Source organism: Delphinapterus leucas, chromosome 2 (assembly GCF_059928025.1).
Source record: "Delphinapterus leucas isolate spDelLeu-1000000601 "Yukka" chromosome 2, BTC_Dleu_Yukka2, whole genome shotgun sequence".
Classification (NCBI taxonomy): domain Eukaryota; kingdom Metazoa; phylum Chordata; class Mammalia; order Artiodactyla; family Monodontidae; genus Delphinapterus; species Delphinapterus leucas.
Window position 1 is genome coordinate 55098352 of NC_143130.1, and position 23170 is coordinate 55121521.

Sequence of the window (23170 nt, forward strand, 5' to 3'; positions counted from 1 at the left end):
GAGGACATTATGCTAAGTGAAATGAGCCAGTCACAAAAGGACAAAAACTGTGTGATTCCACTTATATGAGGTTCCTAGAGTAGTCACATTCACAGAGGCAGAAAGTAGAAGGGTGGGTGCCAGCAGGTGGGGGAGAGGAATGGGAAATAGTTGTTGAATGGATAGAGTTTCTGTTTTGAAAGACAAAATAGTTCTAGAGATCTGTTGTACAACAATGTGAATATACTTAACACTGCTGAATTGTACACTCAAAAATAAGGTGGTTAAAAAAAGAAAAATATAAATCGTGAAGTGTTAAGGTGTAAATAATTAAATATTTTTAAAAATTAAAAAATGGGTTGTTGTTTTTGTTTTTTGTTTTTTTGTGGTACGTGGACCTCTCACTGTTGGGGCCTCTCCCGTTGCGGAGCACAGGCTCCGGACGTGCAGGCTCAGCGGCCATGGCTCACGGGCCCAGCCGCTCCGTGGCATGTGGGATCTTCCCGGACCGGGACACGAACCCGTGTCCCCTGCATCGGCAGGCGGACTCTCAACCACTGTGCCACCAGGGAAGCCCTGTTGTTTATATTCTTATTCTTGAATTTTGAGACTTCTTTATATAATCCGAATAAAAGTCCTTTACCATATATATGATTTGCAAATATAGTCTCTCAAACTGTGGATTTTCCTTTTATCCCCTTAAACAGTATCTTTCAAAGTGCAGAAATTTAGATTGTGCTATTCGTGTTGCAGCTAAGAAAACTTTGCCTAACTCAAGATTTACAAAGATTTTTCTTTCCCATTTTCTTCCAGAAGTTTTATAGTTTTTTTGTTTTTGTTTTTGTTTTACAGCTTTATTGGAGTATAATTGCTTTACAATGGTGTGTTAGTTTCTGCTTTATAACAAAGTGAATCAGTTATACATACACATATGTTCCCATATCTCTTCCCTCTTGTGTCTCCCTTCCTCCCACCCTCCCTATCCCACCCCTCTAGGTGGTCACAAACCACCGAGCTTATCTCCCTGTGCTATGCAGCTGCTTCCCACTAGCTATCTATTTTACTTTTGGTAGTGTATATATGTCCATGCCACTCTCTCACTTTGTCACAGCTTACCCTTCCCCATCCCCATATCCTCAAGTCCATTCTCTAGTAGGTCTGTGTCTTTATTCCCGTCTTACCCCTAGGTTCTTCATGACATTTCTTTTTCTTAAATTCCATATATATGTGTTACCATACGGTATTTGTCTTTCTCTTTCTGACTGACTTCACTCTGTATGACAGACTCTAGGTCCATCCACCTCATTACAAATAGCCCAATTTCATTTCTTTTTATGGCTAATATTCCATTGTATATATGTGCCACATCTTCTTTATCCATTCATCCGATGATGGACACTTAGGTTGTTTCCATCTCCTGGCTATTGTAAATAGAGCTGCAATAAACATTTTGGTACATGACTCTTTTTGAATTTTGGTTTTCTCAGGGTATATGCCCAGTAGTGGGATTGCTGGGTCATATGGTAGTTCTAGTTGTAGTTTTTAAGGAACCTCCATACTGTTCTCCATAGTGGCTGTACCAATTCACATTCCCACCAGCAGTACAAGAGTGTTCCCTTTTCTCCACACCCTCTCCAGCATTTATTGTTTCTAGATTTTATGATGATGGCCATTCTGACTGGTGTGAGATGATATCTCATTGTAGTTTTGATTTGCATTTCTCTAATGGTTGATGTTGAGCATTCTTTCATGTGTTTGTTGGCAGTCTGTATATCTTCTTAGGAGAAATGTCTATTTAGATCTTCTGCTCATTTTTGGATTGGGTTGTTTGTTTTTTTGTTATTGAGCTGCATGAGCTGCTTGTAAATTTTGGAGATTAATCCTTTGGCAGTTGTTTCATTGCCAAATATTTTCTCCTATTCTGAGGGTTGCCTTTTGGTCTTGTTTATGGTTTCCTTTGCTGTGCAAAAGCTTTGAAGTTTCATTAGGTCCCATTTGTTTATTTTTGTTTTTATTTCCATTTCTCTAAGAGGTGGGTCAAAAAGGATCTTGCTGTGATTTATGTTATAGAGTGTTCTGCCAATGTTTTCCTCTAAGAGTTTGATAGTTTCTGGCCTTACATTTAGGTCTTTAATCCATTTTGAGCTTATTTTTGTGTATGGCGTTAGGGAGTGATCTAATCACATACTTTTACATATACCTGTCCAGTTTTCCCAGCACCACTTATTGAAGAGGCTGTCCTTTCTCCACTGTACATTCCTGCCTCCTTTATCAAAGATAAGGTGACCATATGTGCATGGGTTTATCTCTGGGCTTTCTAACCTGTTCCATTGATCTATCTTTCTGTTTTTGTGCCAGTACCATACTGTCTTGATTACTGTAGCTTTGTAGTATAGTCTGAAGTCAGGGAGCCTGAATCCTCCAGCTCCGTTTTTCGTTCTCAAGATTGCTTTGGCTATTCGGGGTCTTTTGTGTTTCCATACAAATTGTGAAGTTTTTTGTTCTAGTTCTGTGAAAAATGCCAGTGGTAGCTTGATAGGGATTGCATTGAATCTGTAGATTGCTTTGGGTAGTACAGTCATTTTCACAATGTTGATTCTTCCACTCCAAGAACATGGTATATCTCTCCATCTATTTGTATCATCTTTAATTTCTTTCATCAGTGTCTTATAATTTTCTGCATACAGGTCTTTTGTCTCCTTAGGTAGGTTTATTCCTAGATATTTTATTCTTTTTGTTGCAATGATAAATGGGAGTGTTTTCTTGATTGCACTTTCAGATTTTTCATCATTAGCATAAAGAATGCCAGAGATTTCTGTGCATTAATTTTGCATCCTGCTACTTTACCAAATTCATTGATTAGCTCTAGTAGTTTTCTGGTAGCATCTTTAGGATTCTCTATGTATAGTATCATGTCATCTGCAAACAGTGACAGCTTTACTTCTTCTTTTCCAATATGGATTCCTTTTATTTCCTTTTCTTCTCTGATTTCTGTGGCTAAAACTTCCAAAACTATGTTGAATAAGAGTGGTGAGAGTGGGCAACCTTGTCTTGCTCCTGACCTTAGTGGAAATGGTTTCAGTTTTTCACCATTGAGAACAATGTTGGCTGTGGGTTTGTCATGTATGGCCTTTATTCTGTTGAGGAAAGTTCCCTCTATGCCTACTTTCTGCAGGGTTTTTATCATAAATGGGTGTTGAATCTTGTCAAAAGCTTTCTCTGCATCTATTGAGATGACCATATGGTTTTTCTCCTTCAATTGGTTAATATGGTGTATTACATTGATTGATTTGTGTATATTGAAGATTCCTTGCATTCCTGGAATAAACCCGACTTGATCATGGTGTATGATCCTTTTATTGTGCTGTTGGATACTGTTTGCTAGTATTTTGTTGAGGATTTTTGCCTCTATGTTCATCAGTGATATTGGCCTGTAGTTATCTTTCTTTCTGACATCCTTTTCTGGTTTTGGTATCAAAGTGATGGTGGCCTCGTAGAATGAGTTTGGGAGTGTTCCTCCCTCTGCTATATTCTGGAAGAGTTTGAGAAGGATAGGTATTAGCTCTTCTCTAAATGTTTGATAGAATTCGCCTGTGAAGCCATCTGGTCCTGGGCTTTTGTTTGTTGGAAGATTTTTAATCACAGTTTCAATTTCAGTGCTTGTGATTTGTCTGTTCATATTCTCTATTTCTTCCTGATTCAGTCTCAGGAGGCTGTGCATTTCTAAGAATTTGTCCATTTCTTCCATGTAGTCCACTTTATTGGCATAGAGTTGCTTGTAGTATTCTCTCATGATCTTTTGTATTTCTGCAGTGTCAGTTGTTACTTCTCCTTTTTCATTTCTAATTCTATTGATTTGAGTCTTCTCCCTTTTTTTCTTGATGAGTCTGCCTAATGGTTTATCAATTTTGTTTATCTTCTCAAAGAGCCAGCTTTTAGTTTTATTGATCTTTGTTATCATTTCCTTCATTTCTTTTTCATTTATTTCTGATCTGATTTTTATGATTTCTTTCCTTCTGCTAACTTTGGAGTTTTATTGTTCTTCTTTCTCTAATTGCTTTAGGTGCAATGTTAGGTTGTTTATTCGAGATGTTTCCTGTTTCTTAAGGTAGGATTGTATTGCTATAAACTTCCCACTTAGAACTGCTATTGCTGCATCCCATAGGTTTTGGGTTGTCATGTCTCCATTGTCATTTGTTTCTAGGTATTTTTTGATCTCCTCTTTGATTTCTTCAGTAACCATTCGTTATTAAGTAGTGTATTGTTTAGCCTCCATGTGTTTGTATTTTTTACAGATCTTTTCCTGTAATTGATATCTAGTCTCATAGCATTGTGGTCAGAAAAGATACTTGATACAATTTCAATTTTCTTAAATTTACCAAGCCTTGATTTGTGACCCAAGATATGATCTATCCTGGAGAATGTTCCACGAGCACTTGAGAAAAATGTGTATTCTGTTGTTTTTGGATGGAATGTCCTATAAATATCAATTAAGTCCATCTTGTTTAATGTATCATTTAAAGCTTGTGTTTCCTTATTTATTTTCATTTTGGATGATCTGTCCATTGGTGAAAGTGGGGTGTTAAAGTTCCCTACTATGAATGTGTTACTGTCGATTTCCCCTTTTATGGCTGTTAGTATTTGCCTTGTGTATTGAGGTGCTCCTATGTTGGGTGCATAAATATTTACAATTGTTATATCTTCTTCTTGGATCTATCCCTTGATCATTATGTAGTGTCCTTCTTTGTCTCTTCTAATAGTCTTTATTTTAAAGTCTATTTTGTCTGATATGAGAATTGCTACTCCGGCTTTCTTTTGGTTTCCATTTGCATGGAATATCTTTTTCCATCCCCTCACTTTCAGTCTGTATGTGTCTCTAGGTCTGAAGTGGGTCTCTTGTAGACAGCATATATATGAGCCTTGTTTTTGTATCCATTCAGCCAGTCTATGTCTTTTGGCGGGAGCATTTAATCCATTTACATTTAAGGTAATTATCGATATGTATGTTCCTCTTCCCATTTTCTTAATTGTTTTGGGTTTGTTATTGTAGGTCTTTTCCTTCTCTTGTGTTTCTTGCTTAGAGAAGATCCTTTAGCATTTGATGTAAAGCTGGTTTGGTGGTGCTGAACTCTCTCAGCTTTTGCTTGTCTGTAAAGTCTTTAATTTCTCCATCAAATCTGAATGAGATCCTTGCTGGGTAATCTTGGTTGTAGGTTTTTCTCCTTCATCACTTTCAATATGTCCTGCCAGTCCCTTCTGGCTTGCAGAGTTTCTGCTGAAAGATCAGCTCTTAAACTTATGGGGATTCCCTTGTGTGTTATTTGTTGTTTTTCCCTTGCTGCTTTTAATATGCTTTCTTTGTATTTAATTTTTGACAGTTTGATTAATATGTGTCTTGGCGTGTTTCTCCTTGGATTTATCCTGTATGGGATCTCTGTGCTTCCTGGACTTGATTAACTATTTCCTTTCCCATATTAGGGAAGTTTTCAACTATAATCTCTTCAAATATTTTCTCAGTTCCTTTCTTTTTCTCTTCTTCTTCTGGAACCCCTATAATTCGAATGTTGGTGCTTTTAATGTTGTCCCAGAGGTCTCTGAGACTGTCCTCAGTTCTTTTCATTCTTTTTTCTTTATTCTGCTCTGCAGTCTTTATTTCCACTATTTTATCTTCCAGGTCACTTATCCGTTCTCCTGCCTCAGTTATTCTGCTATTGATCCCTTCTAGAGTATTTTTAATTTCATTTATTGTGTTGTTCATCATTGCTTGTTTCATCTTGAGTTCTTCTAGGTCCTTGTTAAATGTTTCTTGCATTTTCTCTATTCTATTTCCAAGATTTTGGATCATCTTTACTATCATTATTCTGAATTCTTTTTCAGGTACACTGCCTATTTCTTCATTTGTTAGGTCTGGTGGGTTTTTATCTTGCTCCTTCATCTGCTGAGTGTTTTTCTGTCTTCTCATTTTGCTTATCTTACTGTGTTTGGCGTCTCCTTTTTGCAGGCTGCAGGTTCGTAGTTCCCGTTGTTTTTGGTGTCTGTCCCCAGTGGCTAAAGTTGGTTCAGTGGGTTGTGTAGGCTTCCTGGTGGAAGGGACTAGTGCCTGTGTTCTGGTGGATGAGGCTGGATCTTGTCTTTCTGGTGGGCAGGTCCATGTCTGGTGGTGTGTTTTGGGGTTACTGTGGACTTATGATTTTAGGCAGCCTCTCTGCTAATGCGTGGGATTGTGTTCCTGTCTTACTAGTTGTTTGGCATAAGGTGTCCAGCACTGTAGCTTGCTGGTCGTTGAGTGAAGCTGGGTGTTGGTGTTGAGATGGAGATCTCTGGGAGATTTTTGCTGTTTGTTATTACGTGGAGCTGGGAGGTCTCTTGTGGACCAGTGTCCTGAAGTTGGCTCTCCCACCTCAGAGGCACAGCACTGACTCCTGGCTGCAGCACCAAGAGCCGTTCATCCACAAGGCTCAGAATAAAAGGGAGAAAAAGTACAAAGAAAGAAAGAGGATAAAAGTAAATAAAATAAAGTAAGGTAAAATAAAATAAAGTTATTAAAATAAAAAATAATTATTAAGAAAAAAATTTAAAAACAAAACAAAACAAAAACAGACAGATAGAACCCTAAGACAAATAGTGAAAGCAAAGCTATACAGACAAAATCTCACACAGAAGCATACACATACACACTCACAAGAAGAGGAAAAGGGGAAAAAATAATAAATCTTGTTCTCAAAGTCCACCTCCTCAATTTGGGATGATTTTTTGTCTATTCAGGTATTCCACAGACGCAGGGTACATCAAATTGATTGTGGAGATTTAATCCACTTCTCCTGAGGCTGCTGGGAGAGATTTCCCTTTCTCTTCTTTGTTCGCACAGATCCCGGGGTTCAGTTTTGGATTTGGCCCCGCCTCTGCGTGTAGGTCACTGGAGGGCATCTGTTCTTCGCTCAGATAGGACAGGTTTAAAGGAGCTGCTGATTTGGGAGCTCCGGCTCACTCAGGCCAGGGGGAGGGAGGGGTACGGAGTGCGGGGCGAGCCTGCAGCGGCAGAGGCCAGGGTGACGCACCAGCCTGAGGTGAGCTGTGCATTCTCCCGGGGAAGTTGTCCCTGGATCCCAGAACCCTGGCAGTGGCTGCCTGCACAGACTCCCCGGAATGAAGGTGTGGAGAGTGACCTGTGCTCGCACACAGCCTTCTTGGTGCAGCAGCAGGAGCCTTAGCGTCTCATGCCCATCTCTGGGGTCTGCGCTGTTAGCCGCGGCTCGCACCGGTTTCTGGAGCTCCTTTAAGCAGTGCTCTTAATCCTCTCTCCTCGCGCACCAGGAAACAAAGAGGAAAGAAAAAGTCTCTTGCCTCTTCGGCAGCTCCAGACCTTTCCCCGGACTCCCTCCTGGCTAGCCGTGGTGCACTAACCCCCTGCAGGCTGTGTTCACGCCGCCAGTCCTCTCCCTGCGCTCTGACTGAAGTCCGAGCCTCAGCTCCCAGCCTCTTCCACCCTGGCGGTGAGCAGACAAGCCTGTCGGGCTGGTGAGTGCCGGTCGGCACCAATCCTCTGTGCAGGAATCTCTCTGCTTTGCCCTCCGCACCCTGGGGCTGTGCTCTCCTCCTCGGGTCCAAAGCTTCCCCCTCCGCCACCTGCAGTCTCCGCCCATGAAGGGGCTTCAGAGTGTGTGGAAACCGTTCCTACTTCACGGCTCCCTCCCACTGGTGCAGGTCCCGTCCCTATTCTTTTGTCTCTGTTTATTCTTTTTTCTTTTGCCCTATCCAGGTACGTGGGGAGTTTCTTGCCTTTTGGGAGGTCCGAGGTCTTCTGCCAGCGTTCAGTAGGTGTTCTGTAGAGTTGTTCCACATGTAGATGTATTTCTGATGTATCTGTAGGAAGGAAGGTGATCTCCGCGTCTTACTCTTCCACCATCTTCCCCTAGATCCAGAAGTTTTATAGTTTTAAGGTTTGTATTTAAGTCTACGAACTATTTTGAGTTAATTTTTATATGAGATCTGGACCAAAGTTTATTTTTCCCCCATATAGATATCAAGTTTTCCCAGTACCATTTATTGAAAAAGGACCATCTTTTCTCCACTGAATTGCAGATTTTTTCTAGATTTTTTATTCTCTTCCATTGATCTGTTTATTCACCTTGAGACCAATTACACTGTCTTGGTTAATGTAGCTTTATAAGTCTTGAAATCAGGTAATGTTAGACCTCCAACTTAGTTCTTTTTTGAAGCTGACTATTCTGAATACTTTACACATCCTATGTGAATTTTAGAATCACCTTGTCAAATTCTACGAAAATGCCTGCTGCAATTCTGATTGATACTGCATGGAATCTTTAGATCAATTTGGGGGAAAATGTTGTCTTAATATGAAATCTTCTGACCCATGAACATAATCTATCTATCTATTTATGTCTTGTTTAATTTCCCTCAGCAAAGTTTTATAGTTTTCAACATACAGATCTTTTTTTTTTTTTGCGGTACCCGGGCCTCTCACCGTTGTGGCCTCTCCCGTTGCGGAGCACAGGCTCTGGACGTGCAGGCCCAGCGGCCATGGCTCACGGGCCCAGCCACTCCGCGGCACGTGGGATCCTCCCGGACCGGGGCACAAACCCGTGTACCCTGCACCAGCAGGCGGACTCTCAACCACTGTGCCACCAGGGAAGCCCCAACATACAGATCTTTCACATACTTTTTCAGATTTAAATATTTCTTGGTTTTGGTGATAATATCGTTTTAAAATTTCAGTTTCCTGTGTTTATAGCTAGTATATAGAAATTGAAATCTGCATACTGATCAATCATGCAACCATGCTAAATTCAAAAATTCTAATAACATTTTGTAAATTCCATCAGATTTTCTACATAGATGATCAGATCATCTGCACATAATGACAGTTTTACTTCTTCCTTCCCTATATGGATACAGTTGATTTCCTATACTTGTTTCATTGCGCTGGTTAGAACCTCCAGTACAGCGTTGAGTGGGAATGTCTGATCTTGGAGGGAAAGCTTTCAGTCTTTTGCCATTAAGTATGGTGTTAGCTGTCGGGTTTTGGTAGATGCCTTTTATCAAGCTGAGGAAGTTCCTTTCTATTCCTAGTTTACCAAGTTTTATTAGGAACTGATGTTAAGTTTTGTTAAGTGCTTTTTCTGTGCCTATTGAGAAGATCATATGGTTTTTCTTTTTTAGTTTTTTAATGCGGTGAATTATACTGAATGGTTTTCAATATGAAACAACGCACACTTGGTCATTATGTCATGGACTCTCTATTCTTTTTATAAATTATAGGACTTTGTAAAGCTCAACTTCATAAAATTTCATTTAGAATTTCTGCATCTATGTTCATGGGGGATATCTTGGGGAATGTTATAGTTTCTTTTTTTGTAATATGTTTGTGTGATTTTCTTATCAGGGTAATGCTATCCTTACAGAATGAGTTGGAAAGTTCCCTCCTCTTCGATTTTCTGCAAGAGTTTGTGTAGAATTTGTATTATTTCTTTCTTACATGTTTGGTAGAATGTACCAGGGAAGCCATCTGAGACTGGAATTTTCCTTGTGGGAAAGTTTTAAACTATGGATTCAATTTACTTAATAGATGTAGGGCTATTCAGGTTATCTATTTCTTCTTGAATAATCTTTGGTAGTTTGTGTCTTTCAAGAAATTTATTCATTTCCTCTAAATTGTCAACTTTATTGGCATAAAGCTGTTTATAATATTTCCCCTTTATCCTTTTAATATCTACAGAATCTATAGTGATATTATCTTCCTCATTCCTGATATTGGTAATTAATTTCTTTTTCCCCCATATTAGTCTGGTTAGAGATTTTTCAATTTTATTGATATTTTTCAAAGAACCAGCTTTTGGTTTTATTGATTTTCTCTGTCGTTTTCTTTTTCAGTGATTTCTACTCTGATCATTATTAATGGGTTGCCCAAAAAGTTCGTTCAGGTTAATGGAAAAACTTGAACGAACTTTTTGGCCAACCCAATAATTCCTTTGTTCTGGTTACTTCGGTTTAATCTGCTCTTATTTTTCTAGTTTTTTGAGATAGGAGAAGAGGTAACTGATTTGAGACCTTTTTCTTTTCTGATATAGGTGTTTAATGCTATAAATTTTCCAACAAGTACTATGTTAGCAGTACCCCACAATTTGAATGTTGTATTTTTATATTCATTTAGTTGAAAATGCTGTCTAATTTCCCCTTTGGTTTATTTTTTGACTCATGGATTATTTAGATGTTTCCAAATATTTAAGAAATGGATTTTCCCAATATCTTTCTCTTATTGATTTCTAATTTAATTCCATGGCAGTCAGAAAATATGTTCTATGACTTGAATCTTTAAACGTTTTCTGAGACTTATGGCCAGAATATTGTCTACCTTGGGAAATGTTCTATGTGCACTTGAGAAAAGAATGTATATTCTGCTGATTTAGGGTGGAGTGTTCTGTAAATGTCAGATCAAGCTGATTGATAGTGCTGTCTAAAATATCCTTTCTGATTTTACTTTATCTATCAGTATTGAGAGAGGAGTATTGACAGCTATGATTACAGTTATGAATTTTCCATTTCTCTTTGCAATTCTATCAGGTTCCAGTAAAACTTTGTTATTAGGTGCATAAACAATCATAAATGATTGTTGTGTCCTCTTGATGAACTGACCCCTTTACACTTTTGCTTTGTTTATGACAATAAACCTACTGTCGACCCTGTTCTGTATGTACTGTCTTTTTTTTCTCTGGCTGCTTTAAAGATTTTCCCTTTTTATTTTATCTTTATCACTGGCTTTCAGCAATTTGTTTATGATGTGTGTCTGTATAGTTTTCTTTATGTTTCTTGATAGATATGTGACTTTTACAGTCTTCATAAAATTTTAGAAAATTTTGGCAATTATTCCTTCAAATCCTTTTTCTCCACCTCCCCCTCCACTCCACCACCCCTGGACTCCAATTGTCCATATTAATATTGCTACTCTAAGTTGCCCTACAGCTCTGATGCCATTTTCTTTTCTTTTCTTTTCTTTAAAATTCTTTTCTTCCCTCTGGGTTTCATTTTAGATTGTTTCTACAGCCCTGCCTTCAAGTTCACTAGCTTTTCTTCTGCAATGTCTAATCCCATGCAGTGTTAATGCCACCCAGTATATGTTTCTACTCAGACATTGTGGTTTTCATCTCTAGAAGTTCTATTTGAGCCTTTTAAAAATATATCTTCCATGTCTCTACTTAACTTTTTGAACATATGAAATACAGTTATAATAACTGTTTCGATGTTCTTCTCTGCTAATTCTAACATCTCTGTCAACCGTGAATCAGTTTCAACTGTTTCCACCTCATTATGGGTCATATTTTTGTGTCTTTTTGCATGTCTGGTAATCTTTGGATGACAGATTATTAATTTTGCCTCATTTGGTGCTGGATATTCTGTATTCCTTTGAATCTTGAGTTTTGGTCTGCGATGCAGTTAATTTCCCAGGAAGCAGTTTAATCCTTTTGGGTCTTGCTTTTACAGCTTGTTAGGCAGGGCTAGGGTGGTGCTCAGTGTAGGACCAATTATCCTGTTACTGAGGTAAGACTTCCCTGAGTACTTTACCCAACATCCTGTTAATTACTAGGCTTTCCAGTCTGGCTGGTGGGAACAGGAACTATTCCTAGACCTATGTGAGTGCCAGATACTGTTCCTTCAAGTTCTTTTGGGGGTCCTTTTCCCAGCCTCACATAACTTTCTCACATGCATCTGTGGAGAGTACTTTGCTAATGTTTGAGGGGGACCCTCTGCAGTTCTCCAGAGTTCTGTCTACAGTCCTTTTCTTTCTGGTACTCTGTCTTGCAAACTCTAGCCACCTGGGTCTCTCCCAACTTTCAGCTCTGTCTTTTCAGTGCTGGGAGTGAGGTTTCACTGGGGTTTACTCTTCCTATACCATGTCCTGGAAACTCTTTGAAGGCAGTAAACTGGAGCAACCACATAGCCACTGTGCTTATCCCCCTCTTTCTAGGACCGCTGTCTTTCATTATCTGATGACTAGTATGTTGAAACTATTATCTATTTTATTTGGTTGTTTCAAGTGGGTGGGTAAAACCAGTGACGACTGCTATCCTATCTTGCCTGGAAGTGGAAATCCAAAAAGAGAGAACTTAATATAAAGAATTGTTGGGAGTCCCCTAGTGGTCTAGTGGTTAGAATTTGGTGCTTTCACTGTGGTGGCCCAGGTTCAATCCCTGGTCGGGGAACTGAGATCCCACAAGCCACGTGGTGCAGCCAAAAATAAAAAATAAATAAGTTTTTAAAATTAGGTGACTTCCCTGGTGGCACAGTGCTTAAAAATCCACTTGCCAATGCAGGGGACACGGGTTCAATCCCTAGCCCAGGAAGATCCCACATACCATGGAGCAACAAAGCCCATGAGTCACAACTACTGAGTCAGTGCTCTAGAGCCCATGTGCCACAACTACTGAAGCCCAAGCACCTAGAGCTCCTGCTCCACAACAGAAGCCACTGCAACGAGAAGCCCGCGAACTGCATCGAAGAGTAGCCCCCACTCACCACAACTAGAGAAAGCCCGCATGCAGCAACAAAGACCTAGCAGAGCCAAAAATTAAAAATAATTTTTTTAAAAAATTAAAGTTAAAAAGAATTGTTAACTAGTTAACTAAAGAGAAAACACTAAGATATCAAGGAAGTTCCCACCCTTGGCAGGCCCCAGATTCAGACAATATTCTCTAGGCTTGAGGGGCCAGCCTCTCAGACATCTCTTATAGACTGACAAATGTCCCAGGACAAAAAAACCTACTAGAGTTTTGTACATCTTTCTATGTTCCCATACTTTCTTCCCACATCTTGGCCTAATAAATGCATTATGTAAAAACAATGTTCAAACTATCTTGTACAGCTTTGAGAAGTTCTTTTCAGAAGGAAAGCTAGCCTGGATTACCCAGTCTTCTATTACAGGAACATGTAGGAAAAGAGAGAGGATGACCAAATTGCCAGACTCTCGTCTCAGGATCCCCCACCCCTCCACTTGAGGGTCACAGCAGCAGATGTCAGTTGTGAGGCTTGTACAATGTAAAATTTTTTTTCTTTCTTTGAATTTTGTTCTGCCACTTAGGAACAAGCAACTTTGCTTTTTTGAATCTCAGTTTTCTCATGGATCATGAGAAATAGGGAGTAATCTATTTCACAGGGCTAAACCACATGAGGGATGTAAAATCACTTTGTGAGTTGTGAGGTACTAGATGTTAGTTTTTACTTACTGGTGCAGATAGAACAAGAGTAACAAGGTCATTCCTAGGTCTCCTCCCTTTGTCTCCTCTCTGTGGTTTTACCCCAGCCCACCTGGGGCAGCAGGGTTCAGGGAAGCCTGTTGGCATGCCAGCATTCTTCTCCCTTAGGGCAAATCCCCTTTCCTCCTAGAACCAGTTTCCTTATTTGTCAAATGGGTGTAATAATTCTGACCCTGTCTCTCTCTCCGAGCCAGTAGATGAAAGGCTGTGAAGTGCTCTGAAATCTATGAAGCACCTGACAAATGCAAAGGCTTCCTGTTCTTATGATCATTATTATTATTTTGGCATTTTCCAAAAGTAGTTTTGTCTTTCGCTAGTAATAGCCAAGCTCTAGAAGTTTATAAGTGGTTGAAACATTTTTCAAATAAATATGTTTACTAATAATACTCAAGCTCTTGAAATTTGTGAATGGATTAAATCTATATTTAAAATATTGTTTAGGGGACTTCCCTGGTGGTCCAGTGGTTAAGACTCTGTGCTCCCAATGCAGGGGGCCCGGGTTCAATCCCTGGTCAGGGAACTAGATCCCACATGCATGCCACAACTAAGAGTTCACATGCCACAACAGAAGATCCTGCACGTGACAACAAAGATCGGCGTGCCACAAATAAGACCCAGTGCAACCAAATAAATATTAAAAACTAAAATAAAATAAAAAATAAACTGAATAATGTTGAAAATCTAATTTAAAAGATTAAAAAAAACCCAAAATATTGTTTGGGGCCCTTGGTTACTTGGATGTAATCATCTTGTGAAAATTCATTGAGCTGCACGCTTATTATGTGTGCACTTTTCTGTATGTATTTTTATATTTCAATAAGGTGTTTAAAAACCAAAAATTTACATTTTTGTTTAAATGGGTAATGTATGCACATGGGGATAAAATTAAAAAGGTAGAAAGGGGTGGAAATGTCTTTCTTCTCATTCTGCTCTTCAACCTTTCAACTTCCTTCCCTAGCAGCACACACCTCAGTTAATTTCCTTTGTATTGATCTAGAGATTAGTCTATGCATATCCAAACACATGTGTGTATGTGTGTGTGTGTGTATCCCCCCCTTTTAAACTCAATGTCAGCATCCTATACAAACTGTTCTTCAACCCACTTTCTTCACTTAATATAACTCGTTCTATGGCCATACTTAGTTCATTCACAGTCACAGCTACTTAGTACTCTGCTGTACAGATATTCCATGATTGTATAATATTAGGTATACCAATCTTTTGTACGATGTACCCAAGAATATTCTTTTACACACCTTCTGTGTGAATGCATTCATCTTAGGATACATTTCTAGAAGAAGAAATAATGAGTTGAAGAGTTTGAAATTCTGATATATTCAATTTGCTTTCTGTACAGGTTGTACTAACATACACTCTCATCAACAATGTATGAGATTTAAGAGTGTCTGGTTCCCCACACCCTTGCCAATATATATTATTAAACTTTTTTTACATTTTCCAGTTTTTCCAGGGGGAAAAAAGGAATTTCAAAGATATTTCATTGTTTTCCATTTATATATGGATACGGTTGAACATCTTTTCATATCTTTAGAAACCATTTGAATTTTCTTTTCCATGAAGCACACTATTTGTGTTCTTAATATATTTTTCTATTGACTTGTTAGTCTTCTTTTTTATTGGTTCATGATTTGCCAATTTGTTGTTCAACTTTGTGGTTGTTGTGGTCAGGCAGAAATGTTTTATTCTTATGCTGTCATATTTATCCATTATGCCCTTAGACATAAAGAATCTATAGTATAAAAATGCTGATTCTCACAGAATTATTTTAAAAAGGTCAATATAAACCCAATAAAAATATTAATGGTATTTTTTTGGGAAAACTAGACAAGCTGTTCCTAAAGATCATATAGAAAAATAAACAAATAATTAGAAAAATTCCATAAAAGAGCAATGAAGGATGACAGTCCCCATTACACACTAAAGAATATTAAAACCTCATTAATTACTTAAAATTAAAGTGTGGTGTTGATGCATTTTATTAGTTTTCTAAGGCTTCCATAACAAACTGGGTGGCTTAAAACCAGGGAAATTTCTCCTCTCCCAGTTGTGCAGGCTAGAAGTCTAAAATCCCTCTGAGACACTGTGTGGAATCCTTCCCTGCCTCTCCTAGCTTCTCGGTGGTGACCATCAATCCTTGGCTTGCAGCTACATCACTCCAACTCCACGTATTTTCACATGGGGCTCTCCCTGTGTGTCTTGTGTCTGTATCCAAATTTCTCTCTTATGAGGCCACCTGTCATTTGGATTAGGGCCCACCCTGCTCCAGTATGACCCCATCGTAACTAACAAACACCCTATTTCTAAAGAAGCTCACATTCTGAGGTCATGGGGGTTACAACTCTAACATACCTTTGGGTGGGGACACAATGCATGTATATATAGAGATCAATACAACAGAATAGAGACCAAAGTAAATCTAAATACATCTGGAGATTTGGTATAAAAGTGAAGGAAAGGGCTTCCCTGGTGGCGCAGTGGTTGAGAGTCCACTTGCCGATGCAGGGGACGCAGGTTCGTGCCCGATCCGGGAGGATCCCACATGGCGCGGAGCGGCTGGGCCCGTGAGCCATGGCCGCTGAGCCTGCGCGTCCGGAGCCTGTGCTCAGCAACGGGAGAGGCCACAGCAGTGAGAGGCCCACGTACCGCAAAAAAAAAAAAAAAAGTGAAGGAAAGATGAACAACTGTGTGGCAATTGGGAAAAAAACAAGTTAGATCTCTTTTTTGTCTTTATATCAAAGTAACTTCTAGAGGGATCAAAAGTTTCAACAACTAGGTACTGGTAGAATGGGGTAATCTTGGAGTAGACAAAGCCTTTATAAACATGACATAAAATGCAGAATCTATAAATTTACTTACTTGTAAAAATGTAAATTAAAATAGATATGAGGTTATCCCTACTGTGACATCACTTCCATTCACTTGTGGTTTCTGCCAGTTAAGAAAGTGTGTAGTTATAGCCACTGCTGGGAACTGTGGGTAAACCTGGGGATTTTCATGGACATAGGGAGAGACATGCTGAAGTGAGGGCAGGAGTGATTGAAAATCTCTGTATAAAAGGGTAAGCTATCCATCCACTCTGTTAGGTAGCATAGATTCTTTCCTAAGCTGAATTTGATCACTGGCCCATGTCAGCTTGCCCAGGGCTGGGTTATCTCCTCTATGCATATCTCCACACCCCAGTCTACTGGTCATGGTAGCATCTAATCATAGTCCTCTGAACCAGGCAATTCTTCACACACAACTCCAGGCAGCTACTACCTATCAATAAGCTGAAGCCTACTGGTTGTCCTAGCCAGTTATAACCAATCACAAATATTGTCTCCACTGCAGTGTACATTCAAGTTACATCTTCACAAGAAAGACCAGCATTCTTGGCTCGTTTGTATTGAAAACCATGTTTGAATTTGCCATAAACCTGTTCTTGAGGACACTATTCTTTCTAGCATGTTTCTCTTCCATTAAATTTTTATGTCTGAAATTTGTTTTAAAATTAATAACAGGATAAACTTTCTTCCAGCAAAGGGTGTGACATCTTTCTATTTTTTAGTAATGAGAAGCAAAAAATTTGTGTTTCCCTTTTGGCCTTGGCTGCTAAGAAACTCAGAACCATGTTAAATACTCATTAACAGAAGCTGCCTGAGGCCTATGCCCTCCTTTCTTTGCCCTCAGTATACATTGCTCTTGTATTAATACCATTTAGTGTAAGCCACCCCAAGGCAGAACATTTGTAGGACGTGGTACAGTCCTCTGTGATCCCTCTGCTCAGGGCTCCAGTTCTACTCGGCCCATTGCTGCCTCAGGCCTAGTGGTGGTAACGTCTCCCTCAGGTTGCCAGCTACCACACCCTCCCTTCTTCACATCCCAACACCCTGCCCACACCTTTGTAAGCAGTCCCTTTATTAGGATCTTCTCAATTACCCAGTTTGTGTGTGCCATCTGTTTCTACCCAGGACCCTATCTCATACATACAAAGGATGTGCCAGGAGTGGGCCTTGGAAACAGACCCTCAAAATGGGATTCAGGAACTGGGTTGCTCACATATCTAAGGAGTGAGCAGTGGGACATTGGTAACCCACTACAGACGTTCACTGGTGATGGCACAGGAGGGGAGAGCAAGGCAATGGGAGAGCAAAGGGCTGTAAGACAGTCACAAGGGCAACGAGAGGGATTAGAAAGACTGTGGGGTCAGCAGGCTGCTTCTGATGGCCTTTGTGTGTATACCCAGAGAAAAGGACAAATTGAAGGCAGTTACAGTCAATGCAGAGGCCAGTTGGAAATCAGAACGCTCTGATGGAATCCCCCATCCTCTGCAGCTGCAGGAGGGAAATGGTGGAAGCCAGTCCAGGGCCTGACTGTAAAGGCTGCAGAGCTGCATTGCCAATTAAATGCATAGCCCTGTCTGGTCTCTTATGCTGAGGGAACTGATGGGGGAGAAGGGGACCTTGAGATGTGGGTTGACAAAAGGCTGCGAACTTTGTCTTTCCCTGTACCCCAGCCCCTAGCCAGCCTCCCCTGCATCTATATCTTTCAATGAACCCTCCTGGGGCAGTGCCTCTCTGGCTAATGCCTATTACCCTCAGGATTTGCTCCCATCACTCCTCAGTGCCTCCAGGCCCATAGGAAGAGTTTGATTCCAACATGTCTCAGATGGACAAATATGAGGTCTGCCGTGGAGAGCAGAGCTAAACACTGAAAGTGAAGCAGGGCCTCAGGCATCTGTGTTGGCAGGAGTCTGGAAGAACCATGGTAGTGGACTCCAAGGGTATCAGAAGGCTTGAGGAAGCTAAATTTCTCAAAATGGAATTCAGGGTTTAATGTGTTGGCTGGAGCAGCTGGGAATGGTGTTCAACTCTATTAGACTCCTTACTCGAAGCCTGTAGTCAAGTGGCCTAGAGTCTACACTCCCATAGGTTAGCTTGAATAAACTAAATATATGAGCTGTCTGTAGCTTGTACAGGTCAGCCTCTTGGGGCAAGAATGGGGTGGAGAGTGGATATTGAAGGGCAAATGAAAAATATCCACTATTCTCGAGTCCTTTTGAACACCACCAGTGCAATACAAGAATGCTGGTGCTCCCCCCTTACCAGCACCTTTTTTTGGAGTATAATTGCTTTACAATGGTGTGTTAGTTTCTGCTTTATAACAAAGTGAATCAGTTATACATACACATATGTTCCCATATCTCTTCCCTCTTGTGTCTTCCTCCCTCCCACCCTCCCTATCCCACCCCTCCAGGCAGTCACAAAGCACCAGGCTGATCTCCCTGTGCTACGCAACTGCTTCCCACTAGCTATCTACCTTACGTTTGGTAGTGTATATATGTCCATGCCTCTCTCTCGCTTTGTCACAGCTTACCCTTCCCACTCCCTATATCCTCAAGTCCATTCTCTAGTAGGTCTGTCTTTATTCCTGTCTTACCCCTAGGTTCTTCATGACATTTTTTTTCTTAAATTCCATACATATGTGTTAGCATACAGTATTTGTCTTTCTCTTTCTGACTTACTTCACTCTATATGACAGACTCTAGGTCTATCCACCTCATTACAAATAGCTCAATTGCGTTTCTTTTTATGGCTGAGTAATATTCCATTGTATATATGTGCCACATCTTCTTTATCCATTCATCCGATGATGGACACTTAGGTTGTCAATAGCCCAGCACCTTTGTTAATACTTTGATGGTGGATCTCCTGGGCCACCACTGGAAGGTATCATTAGGGCGTGCACAGAGTAGATCCACACAACATTTGTGTCTCTTGAAACATCCTCTGTTAAATGTCTGGGAAATTCCAACACTTCGACCATGTTGACTATGGCTTCCTTTGGCTGCTATAACAAGTTAGAACAAACTGGATGGCTTACAACAACAGAATTTTTTTCTCTCATAGTTCTAGAGGCTAGAAGTCCAAAATTCAGGTGCTGGCACAGACATGTTCCCTCTGAAGCCTCTAGGGGAGGATTTTTCCTTGCCTTTTTCAGCTTCTGGTAGCTCCAGGTATCCCCTGGTTTGTGGCTAAATCACTCAGTCTCTGCCTCCGTCTTCACATGGCTTTCTTCTCTCTGGGTCTGTGTCTCTTCTCCTCTTCTTATAAGGATGAGCTGAACTGTTATGAGCTGAACTGTGTTCCCCCCAAATTTACATGCTGAAGCCTTAACCTCTAGTACCTCAGAACGTGACTGCATTTGGAGATAGGGTATTTATAGGTAGAGGTAATTATTTTAAAATAAGGCATTTAGGGAGGGCTTTGATCCAATTTGACAGGTATTCTTATAAGAAGAGATTAGGACACACAGAAACAAGACGGATGAGCGCCCACAGAAAAAAGACCATGTGAAGAGGCAGCAAGAGGGCAGCTGTCTTGCAATCCAAGGGGTGAGGCCTCAGAGGAGAGCAAGACTGCTGATGCCATCTTCAACTTCCAGCCTCCAGAACTGTGAAAGAATACAACCCTGCAGCTTAAGCAACACTATCTGGGGTACTTTGTTATGGCTGCCCTAGCAGACTAACACACTAGTCACATTGGATTAGGGCCCACCTCAATCCTAAACATGACCTTGTATGACCTCATCTTAACTTGGTCATATCTACAAAGACCCTATTTCCAAATAAGGTCACACATTCCCAGGGTTAGGACTTCAGCATATCTTTTGGGGGTACACAATTTAACTACTAACAGCCACCTTGAGTCCGATCATCAGTAAACCAGCTTAGCAGATATTAACGCCATCCCCAGGGGCTCCAACTCAGCTAAGGAGAGGCACTGGTGGGTAAGAGAAGAGGGGGGTCAGAGTATGTATTCCAGCTCCTTCTTGTTGGGTCACTGCAAGTCGACTGTACAGATTCTGGTAACTGTTCTCTTTGCAGACCTTTGGTTTGCTAGGTGGGGAGAGGGCAAAGGAGAGGAGACTATCAATGGCTCCCCAGTGTTGCTAGCTGTGCCCATCCCTTGTTGGTTTTGTAAGCAGATTAGGTAGAAAGAGAACCAGGCATGGCTTTCTTAACATCAGAAGCCATTTTTGACCTAAGCCATTTTGTGATCTAAGCCTGGCCACAACGCTCGCCCTTGAACATCTCAGTAATTAATGATCTTAAGGGAACAAAAGAACACAGAAAACAACTGTTATCAGGCAAGAGAAGTAACAACAGCAAAGATAATATATCAGGTGTAAAGGCTCCCAGTTCTGTTTCAATGGTAAAGATTAGCCTGAAGTACTCAACCACCACACCAACTGGAACCTAAGGGATGATAATGTTGATATTTTCTGACCCTCATGACTTCAAACAACTAAAGCTTGGACTCTGTCAACTGCCCAAACCTCTTCATGAATATGCAGGTATGCTTAGCTTAAAACTTCCCCAGTTTTGCTATTCTAGGAGACACCACTTCGGGGATAATCCCCAGTGTTCTCCCTAATTGCTGCAAGTAATAAATCCTTCCTTCTCCTGATCTTTGGCTTGGTTGTATCTTTTGGTTCGACACCTACCAAGAGTTGAAGCCAGTTTTTGGGTAAGTTTCTCTAAACCCCACCCACACATTTGCAAATAGCTCTTTTATCGACCACTCCTCAGCCACCCAGTCTGAATGTGCCATGTTTCCTGCTGGAGCCCTGACTCATGCAGGCCATTATCTAGGCTCCTTTTGGGATTGGGGCGTAGTGTACTTGTCAGAGCAGGATTCTTCACGTGTGCTAAGCAATTCTCTTGATTGTAAATCTTGGGAATGGTCTCAAGGACTGAGTTGGGGCAGCTTTAACCCAGACTGGAGAGATTTCAGAGACTAAAATGTGGATGTTACAAGACCCATGAGGATTTACACCATTATTGCAAAGGGCTAGTTTCTTCCCCTTGCTGCATCTCTACCCTTGCACAGTGGCTTGACGGTTCCTCCCATCAAGAGGTGGAGTCTTCCTCCATCCTTTGCAACAGAACTAGCCTTAAAATTGCTTTGGTCAATGAGATGGTAGCAAAATGTGAAGCTAATGGAAACTTGAAATGCTTTGGCACTGCTCTCGGAATTGAACCACAATGTGGACGAGCCCGAGTAGCCTGCTGGAGATCAAGAAACACCTGTTGCCCCAGCAGACAGCTAGCCAACTGCCAGACATGAGTGAGGCCATTTGGGTCCAGCTAGTCTCTAGCTGACCCACAAGCTGACCCACAGATGCATAGTGAGTGCAGCCAAGATTAACTGTGCCAAGCCCAGCAGAATCGTAGGGATATGTGGTTGTTTCAACTCACCAAGTCCAGGGTGGTTTGGGACACTGAAGAAGCTAAGGACTACATCTTCCAAATCAGAGGTTGCACTGGCAAGCTCGCTTCTCTTGCATTTTTTTTATTACAAGTCCTATTTTTATCATGGGGTTTACAAATTGTTTTGATTATGGTGAGAAGAGGCCTGGAATAAACTGAAAGGAGGTTTGGAATAAATATTTTAAAATGAAGGGGGTTTGGGCTTCCCTGGTGGTGCAGTGGTTGAGAGTCCGCCTGCTGATGCAGGGGACAAGGGTTCGTGCCCCGGTCTGGGAAGATCCCACATGCCGCAGAGTGGCTTGTCCCGTGGGCCATGGCTGCTGGGCCTGCGCGTCCGGAGCCTGTGCTCTGTGGCGGGAGAGGCTGCAGCAGTGAGAGGCCCGCGTACAGAAAAAAAAAAAAAAAAATTAAGGAGGCTTACCCTGTATCAACATTTGCAGAAATTTACTCCAGAAGCTGGTCTCATGGTATTGTATTACTTCCTCCTGTGATGCTAAAAAGGCAGTGTGGGGCCAATAAAGTTCCCTAAGACATTTGTTAAGGTCTGTGTTTTCACATTACCATTAGACCCCCAAGGAGGACTTTCTACTGAGAAGCATGTCAGGAACAGGTACTAACACTGAAAACTGGAAAGACTCTCCTGGTTTGTGGTGAAGTTATTTCATCTCTAAATTAGTTCCTAATATTCGCAACTCTTACATTTCACAAAAGTGGAATCTGTGGCTACAGAGTATAGGTAAGTTAGGCATCCCAAGTCAGATCATTTCTCATTGCGATATGTATTTTCCATTTGTAGCCCTCATCACAGTACAATCTTTTTTTTTTAATTTTTATTTTATATTGGAGCATAATTGATTAACAATGTTCTGTTAGTTTCAGGTGTACACCAAAGTGATTCAGTTATACCTGTACATGTATCTATTCTTTTTCAACTTCTTTTCCCATTTAGATTATTACAGAATATTGAGCAGAGTTCCCGGTGTCTGGCATGCACTCCTAGTTGCGGCATGTGAACTCTTAGTTGTGGCATGCATGCAGGATCTAGTTCCCTGACCAGGGATCGAACCAGGGCCCCCCTGCATTGGGAGCATGGAGTCTTACCCACTGGACCATCAAGGAAGTTCCTGTCGGATTTTGATATCAGGGTAATGGTGGCCTCATAGAGTGAGTTTGGGAATATTCCTTCCTCTGCAATTCTTTGGAATAGTTTGAGGATAGGTGTTACCTCTTCTCTAACGTTTGATAGAATTCGCCTGTGAAGCCATCTGGTCCTGGGTTTTTGTTTGTTGGGAGTTTTTAATCACAGTTTCAATTTCAGTACTTGGGATTATTCTGTTCATATTTTCTATTTCTTCCTGGTTCAGTCTTGGGAGATTGCACCTTTCTAAGAATTTGTCCATTTCTTCCAGGTTGCCCATTTTTTTGGCATATAGTTGCCTGTAGTGGTCTCTTATGATCCTTTGTATTTCTGTGATGTAGGTGTAACTTCTTTCTCATTTTTAGTTTTATTGACTTTAGCCCTCTCCCATTTTTACATGATGAGTCTGGCTAAAGGTTTATCAATTTTGTTTATCTTTTCAAAGAACCAGCTTTGGTGGGGACCTCGATGCCCAAGGAGACAGGAGGACCCCCAAGCGAACTGCCACCGCAC

At 40.8% G+C, this 23170-nt stretch overlaps 1 protein-coding gene across 3 annotated transcripts in view; it reads right to left on the reverse strand.

Annotated features, from left to right (window-relative positions):
• Positions 1–832: 832 nt before the first annotated feature.
• SELENOS (selenoprotein S) overlaps positions 833–23170 on the reverse strand; it is a 42364-nt gene continuing 20026 nt past the window's right edge. Inside the window, exon 7 of one of the 3 annotated variants that reach the window (XM_089906911.1) lies at positions 833–7891. The gene's annotated coding sequence lies outside the window, so the exon portion shown is untranslated. The other 2 variants (XM_089906912.1, XM_089906913.1) reach the window with 2 other exon arrangements.